Source organism: Polypterus senegalus, chromosome 10 (assembly GCF_016835505.1).
Source record: "Polypterus senegalus isolate Bchr_013 chromosome 10, ASM1683550v1, whole genome shotgun sequence".
Taxonomy (NCBI): domain Eukaryota; kingdom Metazoa; phylum Chordata; class Cladistia; order Polypteriformes; family Polypteridae; genus Polypterus; species Polypterus senegalus.
In genome coordinates this window covers 111,540,497-111,559,649 of record NC_053163.1, presented here as the reverse complement: position 1 = coordinate 111,559,649, position 19,153 = coordinate 111,540,497, and the positions used below count along the sequence as shown (strand labels likewise).

General features: G+C 38.5%; 1 protein-coding gene across 1 annotated transcript in view; it reads left to right on the top strand.

The window, feature by feature from the left end:
- Positions 1-4,036: 4,036 nt before the first annotated feature.
- Positions 4,037-19,153, top strand: part of amer1 (APC membrane recruitment protein 1) — a 33,212-nt gene continuing 18,095 nt past the window's right edge. Inside the window, exon 1 of the mRNA XM_039766328.1 lies at positions 4,037-4,177. The gene's annotated coding sequence lies outside the window, so the exon portion shown is untranslated. The remainder of the gene's footprint in view (positions 4,178-19,153) is intronic.

The window sequence follows — 19,153 nt, the reverse complement described above, 5'->3', positions numbered from 1 at the left end:
AATGACACAGACTGGACAACTATGTGTTTTAAGTAATGTTTTATTTTTGCACAGTGCTGTGACTAAGACATCGTTTAATTTATCGCCTATCCGGACCTTGAAGATGTGTTCACGAGGGAGGGATGCTGCTGTTAAAAGTAAATGCTTTTTCAACAGCAGGTCCAGATGTGTTTATCCCACTGCTTTTTGTTGCCTCAGCACTCAAACAGGATTTTTAATGCCGACCTTGATACATGCAATGCTCACCTTGGAGTGTCCCGTGTGTGTCAGTGTGCTGGTGACACCTTTGAATGTTTGGTGCAGCATAGCAAATTCAACCTGATCTACCACAGTGGGTTTGTTATCATCTTATTCAATGAAGGGGTTCATGGACGTCAAATGGCAATGAATAGAACATTGATTAATATAAATATGTGAGCTGCCTTGCGCAATCAGTCATTGCATTTTAATGGCGATTCTAAGTGGGGAAAATTAGTGGGGAAATTAGTTCACGCGTTTGTTTTCAGTCGACTAGAGTACTGTAACGCACTCCTCTCAGGACTACCCAAAAAAAACATAAATCATTTGCAACTAGTGCAGAATGCAGCTGCTAGAATCCTAACTAGAAAAAGAAAATCTGAGCACATCTCTCCAGTTTTGATGTCACTACACTGGTTACCTATGTCATTCAGGACTGACTTTAAAATTCTGCTTATGGTTTATAAATCCTTAAATAATCTCACCCCATCTTATATATCGGAATGTCTGACACCTTATATTCCAAATCATAACCTCAGATCCTCAAATGAGTGTCTCCTTAGAATTCCAAGAACAAAACTTAAAAGAAGTGGTGAGGTGGCCTTCTGCTGTTATGCACCTAAAATCTGGAATAGCCTGCCAATAGGAATTCGCCAGGCTAATACAGTGGAGCACTTTAAAAAATTGCTGAAAACACATTACTTTAACATGGCCTTCTCATAACTTCACTGTAATTAAAATCCTGATACTCGGTATATCCAACTCATTATAATAACTATTTATGGTGGCTCTAAAATCTGTACTAATCCCTACTCTCTCTTCTGTCTCCTTTTCCGGTGTCATTTTGCGCCACCACCATCTACTCAAAGCACTGTGATGTTCCAACAATGATGGATGGATTAAAAGCCAGAAGTCTGTTTTACCATCAACATCAAGTGACTCCGTGAGAACCCTAACTACAAAGAGGACTATTTCATTTATGTTAGGTAGAATGCCCAGAGGGGACTGGGCGGTCCCGTGGCCTGGAACCCCTGCAGATTTTATTTTTTTCTCCAGCCGTCTGGAGTTTTTTTTTCTTTTTTCTGTCCACCCTGGCCATCAGACCTTACTCCTTTTCTATGTTAACTAATGTTGTTTTATTTTAATTTCTTATTTTGTCTTTTATTTTTCTTTTCTTCATTATGTAAAGCACTTTGAGGTACTTTTTGTATGAAACTGTGCTATACAAATAAATGTTGTTGTTGGATGATTCCCGAACAGATCTATTATGCGATCCTTCCACAGTTCAAATTGGTTATAAAGATTTCACTCCTGATCATTTTTTTATTATTGTTAATTTTGATGATTTTTTAATTTGGATCAAACTCACGCTAGCACTACGCTCAGAATTTGAAAAGCAACCGTCTTAGCCAGTTGAGCCACTGATGGCGTCTTTTCTTTGTAGCAAACTCGTTACTTTTGTGCTCCGCAAAATATTGTAAAGTATTAATAAATTAAATATTTCAATACTTGATCAAATAATAACATCTGTGATTTAAGGATTTCACCTTTTCTTTCTCAAATGTGTTTACCTATATCATGGCAAAGTACAGTGATAAACCTTTATTTTCCGTCTACTCCGTTTTAATTAAGTCAGAACAAAGAAAACATTTAAGGCTATTAAATGTGATCTCAAGGAAAGATGAGGGTTAATTATAATACTAATAACAGGAGCGATTATAATGATACAGTGCAAAAGTAAATATTCATTGAAAGGGCCGGGGATCCATGACTGACGCGTTTTATTTTAACTCTTGCTATTGTATAGTGCAATCTGCCTGTCGCCGTTTGTTATATATCTATACTAATAAAAGGCAAAGCCCTCACTGTCTGACTGACTCACTCATCACTAATTCTCCAACTTCCTGTGTAGGTAGAAGGCTGAAATTTGGCAGGCTTGTTCCTTACAGCTTACTTACAAAAGTTAAGCAGGTTTCATTTCGAAATTCTACGTGTAACGGTCATAACGGTCGACAACGTCCGCCATGTTGAACTTTCTTATTTATGGCCCCATCTTCACAAAATTTGGTAGGCGGCTTCCCTGCTTACCGAAACCGATGTACGTACTTATTTCGGTGGTATGACGCCACTGTTGGCCGCCATATTGAACTTTCCAACAGTCTTTGTTACTTATGGGCCCATCTTCAAGAATTTTGTTATGCGGGTTCCCAACGCTAACTGAATCCTACTTGCGTACATATATATGTCCATAGCCTGCAGCTCAGTCACCGTGTGAGGCGCCGTTGGGTACCCCATATCAACGCATCCCACATTGTTGGCTGCCTGCCTATAAAAGGCCATCCGTCGCTCTGGTCTCTTCATTCCCTTCCTTCCTTCGCCACGGGATTCACGTCTCTCTGCTGATAACTACAGTTTTTTATTTAATCCACGGCTTCTCCGCTGTTTTATTGTTCGTTTATTACAATTATAGTTATTGTGTAGGTATTTTAGACTTACTTTACATTGTTCAGGTACCTATTTCTTTATTATTCCAACCGTACCCCCATTAACATGTCTATCGAGGTGATCACCATTGATCAAACAACTGTCACTTAACGAGTGGTGTCCATGCCCGGAGATGGCACCTGCCTTTTACATTCTCTGTGTTACATATTGCACGGCCATATCAGGCTCACTCTTGATATCCGGAGGAACATTGTGTCTTATGTATTGAATGACTGGGACAGGTTCAAGGTGTGGACTGATGACGGTACAGGAGATAATTATACTACACATGAGCACTATAAGAGTGAAATGCTTAAGCCCTTAACCTATGCATCTGCATGTGAGTTGATGGCTGCCGCTGAATTGTTTGGTTGTCGCTTTCAAGTGTACCGAAATGGCCAAAAATTTTACACCTTTGGACAACCGCCAATGTCTCTTAAACATCTTAGATTTACAGGTGACGATTTCAGTAGTGGACACTTTGATGTTTATGAATGTTTAAACTCTCAAAAGCTTAATGCGAAGTTATCGATGAAACCGGTTGTATGCTTACAACCCTTGAGAGATGCCTAATGTCACTTTAACACAAGTCCTGCAAATACTGTCGTAATTGAAACAAACCATGAAACTCAAACCGATTATGACAGCAGCAATTCAAGCTGTGAGATTTGAGACAAGATTACTGTTCACATGTTCAACTGTACGTTGCATGCTCAAGAGTAAGCTCAGCGCACAGCTTGGTCATATTACAACCGGAGGGTGAACTGACAACTTACAAAGAGATCCTTAACAAATATTTATTGGTATATTTTCCCCTTAGTTTAAAAAGGTTTACTTTTGTTCTTAATAAAAATTTTAAGGCAGTACTTCGCCGTTGCGAAGCGCGGGTATTTTGCTATTATATATATATATATATATATATATATATATATATATATATATATATATATATATATATATATATATATATATATATATATATATATGAACCCTTCTCTTCGTTGTCAGACTGTAGCAGCGAAAAAGTAAAAGCAATAAGAATTTTAACAGATGTCATTGAAGTGGAACATGAGTTTGTGTAACGTTAAAGAAAATGGCCAGGAGGTGTCACTAGAGAGGTGAGTGTCAAATGCTTCGAAGCTTCGATACGATTTCCGACGCAGTTGCTTCAAACGTTTTGATGCTTCGTGAGGCTTCACTCCGCCCATCACTAGTCGTGCAGTTCGTGCACTTTGACCCGCCCTGCCCCTTTAAAATAGGCGGGGTCCTTTAAAACACGTCTGTGATTGGTTGAGTTGAGAACAGCTCTGATTTTGATAGCGTCTCTCGTGTGTCAGTTGTTTGGGCCTGCCTATGCGCGCAGACTCTGCGCATTGAGATGAGACTGAACAAAAAAGTGATGTGGAGGCGCTTGTTTACAGTGTCTCCAAGCTAATCCTTCGGTGCCTAAAATAGGGTGAGTGTTTCCTCATTGTTTGCTTAGTTGAAGTGCAGGAGAGCTCAAAAATAAGCTAAGCAAGAATAAGATTAACAACATAACATGATGATTTGGGGAGGAACAATTCGGTGAGCGCAGAGTCAGGCCGCCTCGCAGTTGGGGCTCCCCGAATTTACGCGAAACAGGTTGGCCCAACTGCTCAGCTCTATCTCGTTTGTGTGGTCGTTCTTTGCCGGGTATCATTCTTCAAACGGCGGATCATTCGGCAAGTTCATTATGCAGTAAAACGTGGTTCTCGTATGGCTTGTGTGCATGTACACCGTGGCGATGGGTTTGGGGTGATTGGGCAGCCAGCCCATCACTTGATGTTTGTGTGGTTTCTGAACTGATGTCACTAGATTGCGTGTGCCGATTTCGAGTAGATTACTTCTCGTCTTTTAGAGTATTGTGTGCTTTAGTGGTGCAGCATGAAATGTTGGGGTTGTTAGTAGGAAGACATCACGAAGGGATGGATGATGCTTCTTGGGTTGTTTTAATGCTTTGATACAATAAGTCAAATGTACGGTTTACGCTGGCTTTTCTGCTTGTTCGCGGTATACGGTGCGTTTAAGTGTAGAGTGCCATGTGTGCTGTCCTTGGCAAACAAGTGTATATCGTTTGTCCATTGTTTCAGCTTACACCTCATGGCTCTTTGAGATTTGATCCAGGTCACTCGTGTAGCACGAATGACGTGTACATAAATCCAATGTTGTCAGTCTCCAGTCTTGCTTAACCAATCACCTTTACTGTATTAGTTGTTGGTCTTCACTGTCAAATGGACCGCAGATCCATAGGGTAGGTGGTTGTCATTAACAGCATCTCTTGACAATCCCTTAACAAACAAATAAAATATTCATGGTGTTTTGTTAGCACTTCCCAAACGTTGCTCAGGTTTCAAGTTTAAAGCAACATAAACAATGCTGTCATTTTATACACTTCTATGTGATATAGAAGACCATGAATTAAGTCGGGATACAAAGAAAATGAGAAACATGTTTGTCTTAAGAGGCTGGTTTCAGTGAATATATAGAAGGGAACAAACCTGAAGGAAAAAGTGAGAGTAGGCATCATAAAGCGGCCATCAGAGAAGATGAATGGAAAGATTAAAATGTTAGTTGGTCATTAAGACCTGGAGAAATAGATGATCTCAGGCTGAGAAAGTCTGGCTTCAAGTTTTTCTTTTAAAAGTGTCCTTAAAACCTTGTTAAAGAACACAAACACAGATCGTTGTGACTGTAATTAAGGGGTCTAAAATGTTCTACAATCAGGTTTGTAAGGTCTTTGGTTTTAATGGTTCTAACACGCTCCCTTTGATGGTCAACTGCATGTCTCCCTGTTTCACCAATGTAGATGGTTGGATACATTCTACAAGAAATACAATAAAGAATATTTTTTCTACAGGCAGCATGTTAAATTTACCAAAGGGAACAGATAGAAAGATAAGGTTGTAATATTTTAATTTACAGTTGTGCTTGAAAGTTTGTGAACCCTGTAGAATTTTCTATATTTCTGCATAAATATGACCTAAAACCTCATCAGATATTCACTCAGGTCCTAAAAGTAGATAAAGAGAAACCAGTTAAACAAATGAGACAAAAATATTACACTTGGTCATTTATTTATTAAGGAAAATGATCGAATATTACATATTTGTGAGTGGCAAAAGTATGTGTATCTTTGCTTTCAGTGTCTGGTGTGACCCCCCTTTGCAGCAATAACCAACTAAACGTTTCTGGTAACTTTTAATCATTTCCGCACGCCGGCTTGGAGGAATTTTAGCCCATTCCTCCATACAGAACAGCTTCAATTCTGGGATGTTGGTTGGTTTCCTCACATTAACTACTCGCTTCAGGTCCTTCCACAACATTTCGATTGGATTAAGGTCAGAACTTTGACTTGGCCATTCCAAAACATTAACTTTATTCTTCTTTAACCATTCTTTGGTAGAATGACTTGTGTGCTTAGGGTCGTTGTCTTGCTGCATTACCCACCTTCTCTTGAGATTCAGTTCATGGACAGATGTCCTGACATTTTCCTTTAGAATTCTCTGATATTATTCAGAATTCATTGTTCCATCAATGAAGGCAAGCCGTTCTGGCCCAGATGCAGCAAAACTATCAAACCATGATACTACCACCACCATGTTTCACAGATGGGATAAGGTTCTTATGCTGGAATGCAGTGTTTTCCTTTCTCCAAACATAACTCTTTTCTTTTAAACCAAAAGGTTCTATTTTGGTCTCATCTGTCCACAAAACATTCTTCCAATAGCCTTCTGGTTTGTCCACGTGATCTTCCGCAAACTGCAGACAAGCAGCAATGTTTCTTTTGGAGAGCAGTGGCTTTCTCCTTGCAACCCTGCCATGCACACCATTGTTGTTCAGTGTTCTTATGATGGTGGACTCATGAACATGAACATTAGCCAATGTGAGAGAGGCCTTCAGTTGCTTAGAAGTTACCCTGGGGTCCTTTGTGACCTCGCCGACTATTACACGCCTTGCTCTTGGAGTGATCTTTGTTGGTCGACCACTCCTGGGGAGGGTAACAGTAGTCTTGAATTTCCTCCATTTGTACACAATCTGTCTGACTGTGGATTGGTGGAGTCCAAACTCTTTAGAGATGGTTTTGTAGCCTTTTCCAGCCTGATGAGCATCATCAACTCTTTTTCTGAGGTCCTCAGAAATCTCCTTTGTTCGTGCCATGATACACTTCCACAAACATGTGTTGTGAAGAGCAGACTTTGATAGATCCCTGTTCTTTAAATAACACAGGGTGCCCACTCACTCCTGATTGTCATCTCATTGATTGAAAACACCTGACTCTAATTTTACTGTCAAACTAACTGCTAATCCTAGAGGTTCACATACTTTTGCCACTCACAAATATGTAATATTCGGTCATTTTCCTCAATAAATAAATGACCAAGTATAATATTTTTGCCTCATTTGTTTAACTGGTTTCTCTTTATCTACTTTTAGGACTTGAGTGAAAATCTGATGATGTTTTAGGTCATATTTTTGCAGAAATATAGAAAATTCTAAAGGGTTCACAAACTTTCAAGCACAACTGTATTTATATTTGACTTTCTGGCCTGTCTTAAATTATCGATTAGCTTTGCGAAGAATGCGGCTCAAATTCAAAGAGAGAATTTAGGTTAATTGGTGCCAAAATGGCACATTGAAAATTAGGTGGGGAGTTTTGTATGTATTTTGAACTGTTGTATCATATACCTGATCAGTGAAAGTTGAATTAGTAATGGTCAGTAGAAAATGGAAATGGCAGAGAGAGTGGATTTTCTTGTAGAAGTTTGCATAAAGAGTTAGGAGAGAGTGAGTTTATTTTCCTAGAATTTAAATAACTATTCTTGCATCATGAATCTCTTAGAAAGCCTTCCTGATTTTAGTTTGTTTTGCATGTGTTCTGTTTAAATATGCAACTTATAATGGTGTCTAAACTAAAGTGAATGTTAAGATAGTAAGATATTAACATGTTTCTAATCTGGGTGATTGAAAGAACCACTGATGTTAATGGTGAAAATAGTAAAACACAGCAAAAATGTAAATCTAATGTAGCATGGTGGAATATGAATGCCTTTTATCATTAATGCTGTTGTACAAAGTCTTTTCAATTAGGTAATCCTTTTTTTCTTGAATTCATATTGTTATGCTGAAAAAAATGTTTTCTTTTATCTATGGCCTTCATTGAAACAGATCATTTAAGTGCCATGTGTTTTGGAGGTTTGAAAAATACATGAGTTAAACAGTAGGCCCTTCACAAATCCCAGTAGCATAGTAGTGACTCATAACAAACTAAATCATCGTAGTACACATAATTGAAATGAATACATATAATTTAGTGAAAAAAAAGTTTATATTTCAAAGTATACTTACTATTCAATGTAAAAACTGTGAATAATCGTCATACTGTAAATTTGCATTACTATGTCCAGTTTCACTTCCAGGGCTAAATATTTAAAATTCACTTTACCCACTCCATCCCTGTCAACCCTCTTCAAGAGGTTAAAGGTTCTGATATGGACAGATTTCTTCATTTCATGTTATGTGTACTGCATGGGCAGTACATGATATTTTTTTTTTAGTACATGGTTATTTGACCTTTGTTTGTGGTCCATAATGGGATTTATTAAAGAGACAACCTTTTCATTTTATCAGCTTTCACTGTTTTTAGAAGGTATCTTTGAATGTTATTCAAGAAGGTTTCGATCATACTGGCCAAATGTATTGAATGTGTGTGGGTCAGTATGGGTAAGCTTGTCAACTGAAGTTTTACAGTGTAAGAAAGAAGTACTGTGTAAATGGAGATATTCAGTTTGTCTTGGTGTCTTTGTTCTTTGTGAAATTTCTTTGTTAGTGCCTATTTTAGTATGTGTGGACTATATTTGTTTTATAACTTTGACAAGATTAATGTCATTGCATTAAACCATATGTGAGTGTGAGATGTTATTGGTGTATAGGATAAATAGAAATAATGATGCTTTTTGCAAAATTCTTAAATTTACCTTGGTGTTTCATTCATCAGTTAGGGCAAACCAGATACAAGTCTAATGACTATCATTATACACCAGTACACTACAATATTTAAACCACCTGGTTAATATTGTGTTTTTTACCCTTGTGCCACCAAAACGGCTCTGAAGAGTTGAGGCATTGACTCCACAAGACATTGTAGGTGTCCTGTGGTATATGGCACCAAGATGTTGCTGGTAGATTCTTTAAGTCCTGTAAATTACAAGGTGGGGACTTCATGGATTAGACTTATTTTTCCAGCACATCCCACATGCTTCAACAGATTGAGATCTGTGGAATATGAAGGCCAGTTCAATACTTTGAACACTGTCACGTTTCTCAAACCATTTATGAAGTTTTTTTTCAGTGTGGCAGGGTACATTATTCTGAATTAATTTGGAATTACCATTGCCCTGCAACAATCATTGGGTAAGTGGAACTTGTCAAAATAACATCCACGTGAGTTCCAGGACCCAAGGTTTCCCGGCAAAAACATTAACCAGAGCAACAAACTGTCTCCACCAGCTTGCCTTTTTCCCACTGTGCACCCTATTGCCATCTGTTCCCCAGATAAATGTCACACATACACACTAACTCTCCACATGATCATAAAGATAACATGATTAAACAAACCAGGCCACCTTCTTTCATTGGTCTGTGTCCCAATTTTGACACATGCCCATTTTTGGTGGTAGAAAGAGGTCATGTGCACTGTACGTAATGTTTAGTAATACATAGCTAAAGACAGCAAGCTGTGATGCACTGTGTGTTCAGACATCTCTCATGGCCAGCATTACATTTTGTAGCCATTTGTGCTACAGTAGCTTTTCTATGGAATTGATCCAGATGGGTTAGCCTTCGCTCCCCACACACAGAAATGAGAGTTTGGTGCTCATGATTTTGTTGTCCTACTGTGGGCTTTACCCCAGACTAATGGGGACACCCCACAAGGCCATCCATTTTGGAGAGGCTTTGACTTTAGTAGTCTAGTCATCACAACGTGGCCCTTGTCAAAGTTGCTCAGATCCTTATGCTTGCACATTTTTCCTGCTTCAAGCATATCAAAACTGACTGTTCACTTGCTGCCTAATATATTCCACCCCTTGACAGATGCCATTGTAAAGTGGTAATCAATGTTATTCTCTTCATCTGTCAGTGGTTTTAATGTTATGACTGATTGGTGTATTTCTTATATATTTATTTCTTACAGCCTGTAATTGTTTTGCTTTGAGGATTTCTGTGAGCTGCTTATCTATCTGAAACAGCAGGATTTTATAATTATAAAAAGTTCATTATGACCATAGTTGACTCCTACCTTGTACATAAAGCTACCTGAATATGCTTTGTCTTATTGTAATGAAGCAACTTGTCAGAAAAAAGTGAATCAGATGGAATTAATGATTTTATTTTGTTGATTCCGTCCAGTTTAGACAGTTATGTGATCAGTGAACCTAGTAGTTCCTCACGGATACTGAAGCTTAACAAAGATTAACAAATGCTAAATTTGTTTATTCTAGAACATTTTCCAAATTATAATAGAAGATTTAGATCTTCATTTTTTAATTTTTTTTTTTTTACGTAAAATAAGACCACCTATTTCTTACTGAGTTGTAGAAGCTGGGTTAGGCCTTTTCCAGTTGGGAAAAGTCAGTGAGAAAGTAGTGTACAGTACTGTAAGATGGAGCAATAGACTTTTTGCAGCCGAATCATCATCATCAGATGCTACTGTAATGATTCCATTAGTCAAATAAGCAAATATTTTTTCCTAGTATGATTTCAGAGAAGGCCACTTGTAAAATGTATGACCTAGCAAGGCAGATATGTGACAACGCTGTTAACAATTGAGGTTTTGTCCCAGATATGTTTTGGACAATTAATCAATATACTGTTTGTGTGTGTGTGTAGCTGCACTGTACAATATTTATCTTAGTTGCGCATGCCTGTCACACACAGATGGCTGATTTTTCATTATCTGGGGGTCTAATTAAAAGTCCCATTCCTAATGTTATTTTAAATCAGTTAGAAGTTAAACTGGTGATACTGTCTGAATCTTTGTTGTTACTTCATAGTATAGTTTCGACCAAATATATTAATGGAAGATTATGAAAGACGTCAATTTTTACTTGAACAAGTTTTCTAATTTGCTCCTAGTATAACAAGACTGTTTGAGGTATAATTGTTCAAAAGATGGAAGCACTGGATGGCTAGTATAAGGATTGCCTAGAGTAAGTAATTGCCGTGCATTAGAGCAATTTATAGTAGTATAGTTCCATGTTTTGAGTGTGTGAGGAAATGCCATATTACTGGTGGTTGGTGGTAATTACTAATGGCAAGTGCACAGATTAAAGCATATAGAGAATAGGTTCAGCAGATGTCCTTTTATTGGACAACCAATATGGAACAATTTCATTACTTTCTGCTTTCCTCTGCTGTCTTTTAAGTATACATTTATATTGGTGACTTGGTAGAAATAGTATTATGACATGTACAGAATATAGTGAAAAGTTTTTGTTTTTTTTGCTTTCTCGTATACGAAGTATAGTGAAAGTATTGTAATCGTCCAAAATATTGATGTTGAAATTTTAATGAATCTCAATGTATTAGACCTCCCTGAGTCCGAAAATGGAAACAGCTGACCAAAGGTAATTGATAAATTAGACTCCACTGAATGGAAACTGCCGGCCCTGTTGAATTTCAGCCTCACCATATATTGACCATTACCATGAAAGTGAAATAGTCACCACAAGGTTTTTAGAAGAACATCATTCATCAATCAAATGAAATTCCAGAAGAGATGAGCAAAAAAGTTGTTGAACCTTGACAATCAGTAAACATTTACAAAGTGATTTCCAAGGTTCTGTGACTTCAAAACACCACAGTCGGAGCCATTATCTCTAAATGAAGTGGTTGGTAGATATGTAGATGGATCTGTATTTCACAAAGGGCGAAAACTTAGCTTTTACAGAAATGGTGACATAGTTGTACAACTCTGAGGTGGCCAGTGTGATTTTTCTACAGTGTTGTGTGCTGGGCCAGCAGTATCATTTCAAGAAATGTTTACTGAATTAACAAGCTAATTAAGAGGGCAGACTCATTTATGAGAAGTACTGTTGACTCCCAGAAAGTAGTAGCCAGGAGAGTATGAAAACAAAACTGATGGCCATTATGAACAATGCTACACATCCTGACTCTGACACACTATCATTGAGGACTTTCCGCCAATAAATAATTAAGAAGTAGCATGTCAAGAAACACAACTGGGGCTCTGTTGTACCAACAGTAACATTCCTTTACCTCAAAACGGAGAGAGCAGTCACTTTACCTGTAAAGTCTCTATTTCTAGACAAGCCATTAGTTTTCCACCTTTTTATTAATTTTGATGTTTATTTGGAGGTTTTTTTTTTTTTTTGGTATGAATCTGCACCTCTCCAGAGCTAACTCCCCAATAAGAAAGGGACTACGTGAAAATGGGATTAGTGATATTATAGCAAGGTGGAAATCTCTGCTATCCAACTGTAACATCTGTGCTCACCTCACATGGTGTAAGGTATATGTAAAGTAACATCTGGATAATCCCCAAGTCTTTTGGAATAATGTTCTGTGAACAGATGAGTCAAAAGTAGAACTCATTGGATGACAACGGTCCCACTATGTCTGGTCTGAAGCTAATACAATGTTTGCCAGTAAGAACAACTTGCCTGCATTAGAATGGGAGGTCAGTAGGGGGATGGTACAGGGAAGTATTGCTGCTACAGGCTTGAACTTTCCATTATTGAAGAAACCATGAATTCTGCACTTTATCAGAATGCGTATAAGGACAAGGTATGTGACCTGAGGCGATAGTGTAATTTGGTCTATGCAAATATGCAATTTGCCCAAAATGCAAAAGCAATTCTATAATTAAATGGCTAAGAAGAAATAAAACTGAAATTTTGGAGTGGCCTAGTCCAAGTCTAAATCCTGGTTTGAACCTAATATAGATACTATGTTAGGATGTGCAGTTCACACTTGCAAACCCAACAGTCTGTGTGAATTAAGCAGATGTGCAAAGTGGAGTGAACCAGAGTTCCTCAACAGTGGTGTGAAAGACAACGATGCAATTATAAGAAACTTTTATTTGTGATTATTGCTGCTAAAAGTACTTGCTACAACCAAGTTTTGAAACTATCAGGGCAATTGCTTTTTCACACAGATGATAGGTGTGTTGGATAACTTTGTTTCTTGAGTAGGGATTCACAATTTTATTTGTCACCTGTGCACACACTTTTGTAAATGTAGCAAGTAACGATTTGCAAACTGAATCGTGTTAATGCAGGTTTCTTTTCTCTGATGTTGCATCAAGCTTAGAGCTCCGAGGTCATTCACTATGTAAAATATTCAAATACAGGGGATATTGGAAAGAGGATAATACTTTTCCATAGCTTTGTTCTTCTCTCACAATTCCAAAAATCTCTGGTTATTTGCACTGTTTTATAGCCTGGGAGGTCAGTAGCAGCAGCAGATGGTATTAGTGAAAAATCAAGAGCCATGCCTGGTTTAAAATGTCAGTCATATTTACACAAAAGTTTCTACAATGGAGTATGGTTGTTTAAAACTCCCAAACACAAATTTGGATAGTATAGTTAATGGATGTCTCTCATATGGCTCTATTAAAATATCTTTCGTCATCTAGAGGGTGGGATTTCTGGAAATGTAGACGTAGCAGGGGGACAGTTTGTTACATTATATAATTGAAGGTTTGATTGTAAATAATGGCCTTTAAAAATCCTGTATGATCTTTTTAAAGTTATAAAACACTTTTCTCTGTTCTTTTTTTGATAATGCTTTTGCCGCAATATTTAATAAAGAAATATCTATATAATGTCATTTTAGGGATTTGTCTATATAGATACATTGATGTAGATGTATCTATCTCTATCTAAGCTATCTAATCTACCTCTGTATATAATATCTAGTGATACATGGATATGGAAATTCTGGTTGATGCTGATAACAGGTGTGTTATCCATCTTTCCCAATGCCTTTGTCTCCTGCAGGCCATCTCATGGTGCTGACTGTGGGTTAGCGACAAATGCACAATAATACTGACTGGATATTTGGATGTGAAGTAGCAACCACATCTCTCAGAGTGCAAATCTTTTTCTCATGTGGCTCGCTGTTGTCCTCTACATCTCTGTCATCAGCTGACATCTTGACCAGTTTTTTCTCCACTACTTCTTGCACTTGTCTTCTAGTATCTTGGTCAAAAATCAAACTTTGTATCTTGGAACAAGGACAGTAGATAGATAGTATAGTGACTGTTTTTTCTCTATCTGAACTCCACAATCTGTCTTGTAACGCTTGCTAAGCGGATGTATAAGCACTTCAGCAGAAGGAATTGCATCTGTAATTATAGATGAATGCATGTTTATGTCTTTAGTAAGTTGCTTAAATGGTTCAAGTAGAGTAATCCTATTTTCCACAAGTCACCACTGATGCACTGTGAGATGTACAGGAGGCTCATACACAAGCTGTTTCAACAAGTTAGGATTTATGATGTAGCATTCTTGTTGGGGAACGTAGCTGTTTTGTATTTCTCTCAGCCATGAAATGGCAAGCTGTGAGTGCTTAAAATGAGTGACTGTTAGTCTCTCAATTGCAAATTAGTTAGAGATGTTTCTCTGGCTCAATAAGCCATCATTCACAGCAAGCTGCAGAGTGTGAGCCATGCAGCCTAAACTTTTAATGTATGCAGCGAGACCTCTGCAAAGTATTGCTGGCTTGGAAGAATGTACCAAGGTTCTAAATGGTGCAAAGTACAACAGAATCCCTCATCCTCAACTAGGGGAAAAATGTTGGTCATCAAGTGAGATCATCTTCCTAATTTTAGTAGGTAATGCCTTTAGCTATGGTCCTGTCTTGAAGAAATGTCTCCCTGCCTTGAAGGGATTGCTAAACGAGGCTGCTGTTCGTTAACCCGCCTGTGTCCGAATGTAACTGAATATCTAGCTGCTGCTTCCATTAGAGGTTGCCACAGAGGATCATCTTGTTCCAAATCTTCCTGTGCTCTCCATTTTGCTCTGCCACACCCATCACCTGCATGCCTTCTCTCACCACATCCATAAACCTTCTCTTAGGCCTTCCTCTTTTCCTCTTGCCTTGCTATCCTTTTCCCAGTATACTCAGCATCTCTCTTCTGCAAATATCCAAACCAACACAATCTCGCCTCTCTGACAACCATCCAATCTGAGCTGTCCTTCCAATGTACTCATTTCTAATCCTGCTCATTCTTGTCACACCCAATGCAAATCTTAAGATCTTTAACTCTGCCACCTCCAGCTCTGTCTCCTGTATTCTGCTCAGTTCCACCGTCTCCAACCCATATAGCAAAACTGGTCTCGCTACCATCCTGTAGACCTTCCCTTTCACTCTTGCTGATAACCGTCTGTCACAAATTACTTCTGACACTCTTCTCCACCCATTCCACCCTGCGTGCACTCTTTTTCACTTCTCTTCCACCTCTCTGTACTGTTTTACTGTCCCAAGTATTTAAACTCCTCCACCTTCGCCAACTCTACTCCCTGCATCCTCACCATTCTACTGACCTTCCTCTCATTCACACACATGTATTCTGTCTTGTTCCTACTGACTTTCATTCCTCTCCTCTCTAGAGCATATCTCCATCTCTCCAGTGTCTCCTCGACCTGCTCCCTACTATTGCTACAGATCACAATGTCATCAGCAAACATCATAGTCCACGGGGACTACTGTCCAATCTCATCTGTCAACCTGTCCATCATCATTGCAAATAAGAAAGGGCTCAGAGCCGATTCCTGATGTAATCCCACCTCCACGTTGAATGCATCCATCATTCCTACTGCAGACCTCACCATGGTCACACTTCCCTCGTACATATCCTGTACAACTCTTGCAGACTTCTCTGCCACTCCCAACTTTTTAATACAGTAAACCCTCGTTTATCGCAGTTAATCCGTTCCAGACTCTACCGCAATAAATGAATTTCCGCGAAGTAGGATTCTTTATTTATTAATCAAATATTTTTGCAGTTAGAGCATAGAAAACCTGTTTACGATCTTCTGAATACGTTTTTAACATTATTAGAATCCTCTAGACCTGAAATAACACCCTTTAGTCTAAAGTTTAAACTGTGCTCCAAGACAAGACAGAGATGACAGTTCTGTCCCACAATTAAAAGAATGCAAACATATCTTCCTCCTCAAAGGAGTGCGCGTCGGCAGCAGAGAATGTCAGAGAGAGAGACAGAGAGCGAAAAGCAAACAATCAAAAATCAATAGGGCTGTTCGGGCTTTCAAGTATGCGAAGCACCGTGCGGGAAGCACATCATATATCATTGAGGAGTTTTATTTAATATGTAATACATGTTCTGATTGGGTAGCTTCTCAGCCATCCGCCAGTAGCGTCTCTTGTATGAAATCAACTGGGCAAACCAACTGAGGAAGCATGTACCATAAATTAAAAGACCCATTGTCGGCAGAAATCTGCGAACCAGTGACAAATCCGTGATATATTTAGATATGCTTACATTTAAAATCAGCGATAGAGTGAAGCCGCGAAAGTCGAAGCGCGATATAGCGAGGGATCACTGTACAGTTCAACAATTCCTCTCAAGGCACCCTGTCATATGCTTTCTACAGGTCCACAAAGATACAATGGAACTTCTTCTGGCCTTCTCTATACGTCTTCATCAATACCCTCAGAGCAAACATTGCATCTGTGGTGCTGTTTGTTTGGCATCACCTCTCTTCTTACCCTCACTTCCACTACTCTTTCCCATAACTGTGGCACATCAGTTTTACCCCCCTGTAGTTACTACAGCTCTGCACATCCCCCTTATTCTTAAAAATCTGCACCAATACATTTCTTCTCCACTCCTCAGGCATCCTCTCACAAGATTCCATTTAACAATCTGGTTCCATTAAACAATACTAGCCAACCTGTGGCATAGCATACGCCGCATAATCAGGCCGCTTTTTAAATGATTTTTAAGCACAGAGGAAAAAATAAACATTTGAAAAATCCGTAATTTAATAAACCACCAAGAAAAGCATAACAATATCGGTAGTTATGATGTACTTCTAGTTTGCAATTTGTGTGCAAAACACATGAAATTGGTTCTTTCAAATATGCTTTTCCAGATCCTGCCATGAAAATAACAATTTGTATAAAAATGAATTTAATAAAGTCCTTGTTTGCTGGTATAAATGGGTTGACTCGCCTATGATTAAGTATAATAATACTTAATGTTTTCCATAAGAGGAGCATGTTCAGGTATACCATTGGCATTAAAGCTACAAGAATCTTCCATGCGTAAATAACTATGGACTAAAAAGAAAAAATATTGCCTTAATAACTTAAGGAGAATAAATTTTCCATCATTTTATTCCTGATAAAATGTCAAATTAACAAGCCAATCTATACTAATAAAAGGCAAAGCCCTCACTGACTCACTCACTCACTGACTCACTCACTCATCACTAATTCTCCAACTTCCCGTGTAGGTAGAAGGCTGAAATTTGGCAGGCTTATTCCTTACAGCTTACTTAACAAAAGTTAAGCAGGTTTCATTCCGAAATTCTACTTGTAACGGTCATAACGGTTGACAACGTTCGCCATGTTGAACTTTCCTATTTATGACCCCATCTTCACGAAATTTGGTAGGCAGCTTCCCTGCGCTAACCGAAACCAATGTATGTACTTATTTCGGTGGTATGATGCCACTGTCAGCCACCATATTGAACTTTTCAACGGTCTTTGTTACTTATGGGCCCATCTTCAAGAAATTTGGTACGCGGATTCCCAATGCTAACTGAATCCTACTTACATACATATATACGTCCATAGCCTGCAGCTCGGTCACCGTGTGAGGCGGCGTTGGGTCCCCCATCCCAACGCCTCCCACGTTGTTGGCTGCCTGCCTATATAAGGCTGTCCGTCGCTCCAGTCTCTACATTCCCTTCCTTGCTACGCCACGGGATTCACGTCTCCCTGCTGATAACTACAGCCTTTTAATTTAATCCATGGCTTCTCCACTGTTTTATTGTTCATTTATTACGATTATAGTTATTGTGTAGGTATTTTAGACTTACTTTACATTGTTCAGGTACCCATTTCCTTTATCATTCCAACTATAACTCCATTAACTTGTTTATCAAGGTGATCACCATCGATGAAAGAACTGTCACTTACCGAGTGGTTTCCATGCCCAGAGATGGCACCTGCCTTTTCCATTCTCTTTGTTACATATTGCACGGCCGTATCAGGCTCACTCTTGATATCTGGAGGAACATTGTGTCTTATGTATTGAATGACTGGGACAGGTTCAAGGTGTGGACTGATGACGGTACAGGAGATAATTATACTACACATGAGCACTATAAGAGTGAAATGCTTAAGCCCTTCACCTATGGATCTTCATGTGAGTTGATGGCTGCGGCTGAATTGTTCAGTTGTCGCTTTCAAGTGTACCGAAATGGCCAAATATTTTACAACTTTCGACAACCACCAATGCCTCTTAAACATCTTAGATTCACAGGTGATGATTTCAGTAGTGGACACTTTGATGTTTATGAATGTTTAAACTCTTAAAAGCTGGATGTGAAGTTATCGATGAAACTGGTTGTATACTTACAAAGCTTGACAGATGCCAAATGTCTCTTCAACACAAGTCCTACAAATACTGTCGTAATTGAAACAAACCAGGAAACTCAAACCGATTATGACAGCAGCAATCCAAGCTGTGAGATGTGAAACAAGATTACTGTTCACATGGCCAACTGTACATTGCATGCTCAAGAGTAAGCGCAGCGCACAGCTTGGTAATATTACAACCGGAGGGCCGAACTCACAATGTGGTATACAAAGAGATCCATAACAAATAATTATTGGTATATTTTCCCTCAGTTTAAAAAGGTTTAATTTTCTTCTTAATAAAAATTTTAAGGCAGTACTTCGCTGCTGCGAAGCGCAGGTATTTTGCTAGTTTTAGATAATTTAGTTGTGATCTGAGATGATCTGTCTAGTGTAGGATTTAATACACAGTTAAAATATCATCACATTACCTGTTTAAAATGGCTCGTATTTAGGAATTAACCTGCTTGATGTTATCCTCGAATGTGACTGCCTTGAAAGTCTAAGTAAATCTACAGTAGTTATTCCCAAGTCAGACTCAGGGTGACGTGTAATAATCCGCTTTGTAGTGTTAAGTACAAATAATTCTTGAACAGTATTCTTACACTGTCTAGTAGATAAAATTGCATCAAACTTCATAAAATTAATTTTACTATGTGTTTTGCCACTAAGTTTACTCATCATTATTCAATAGTGGGGTAGGGCTTCCAACCAAAATACAATGGTGTGTAAATGAGTAGCTCTGAATACCATTTTAGAGCAAACTGTAGTTGAAGCAAGC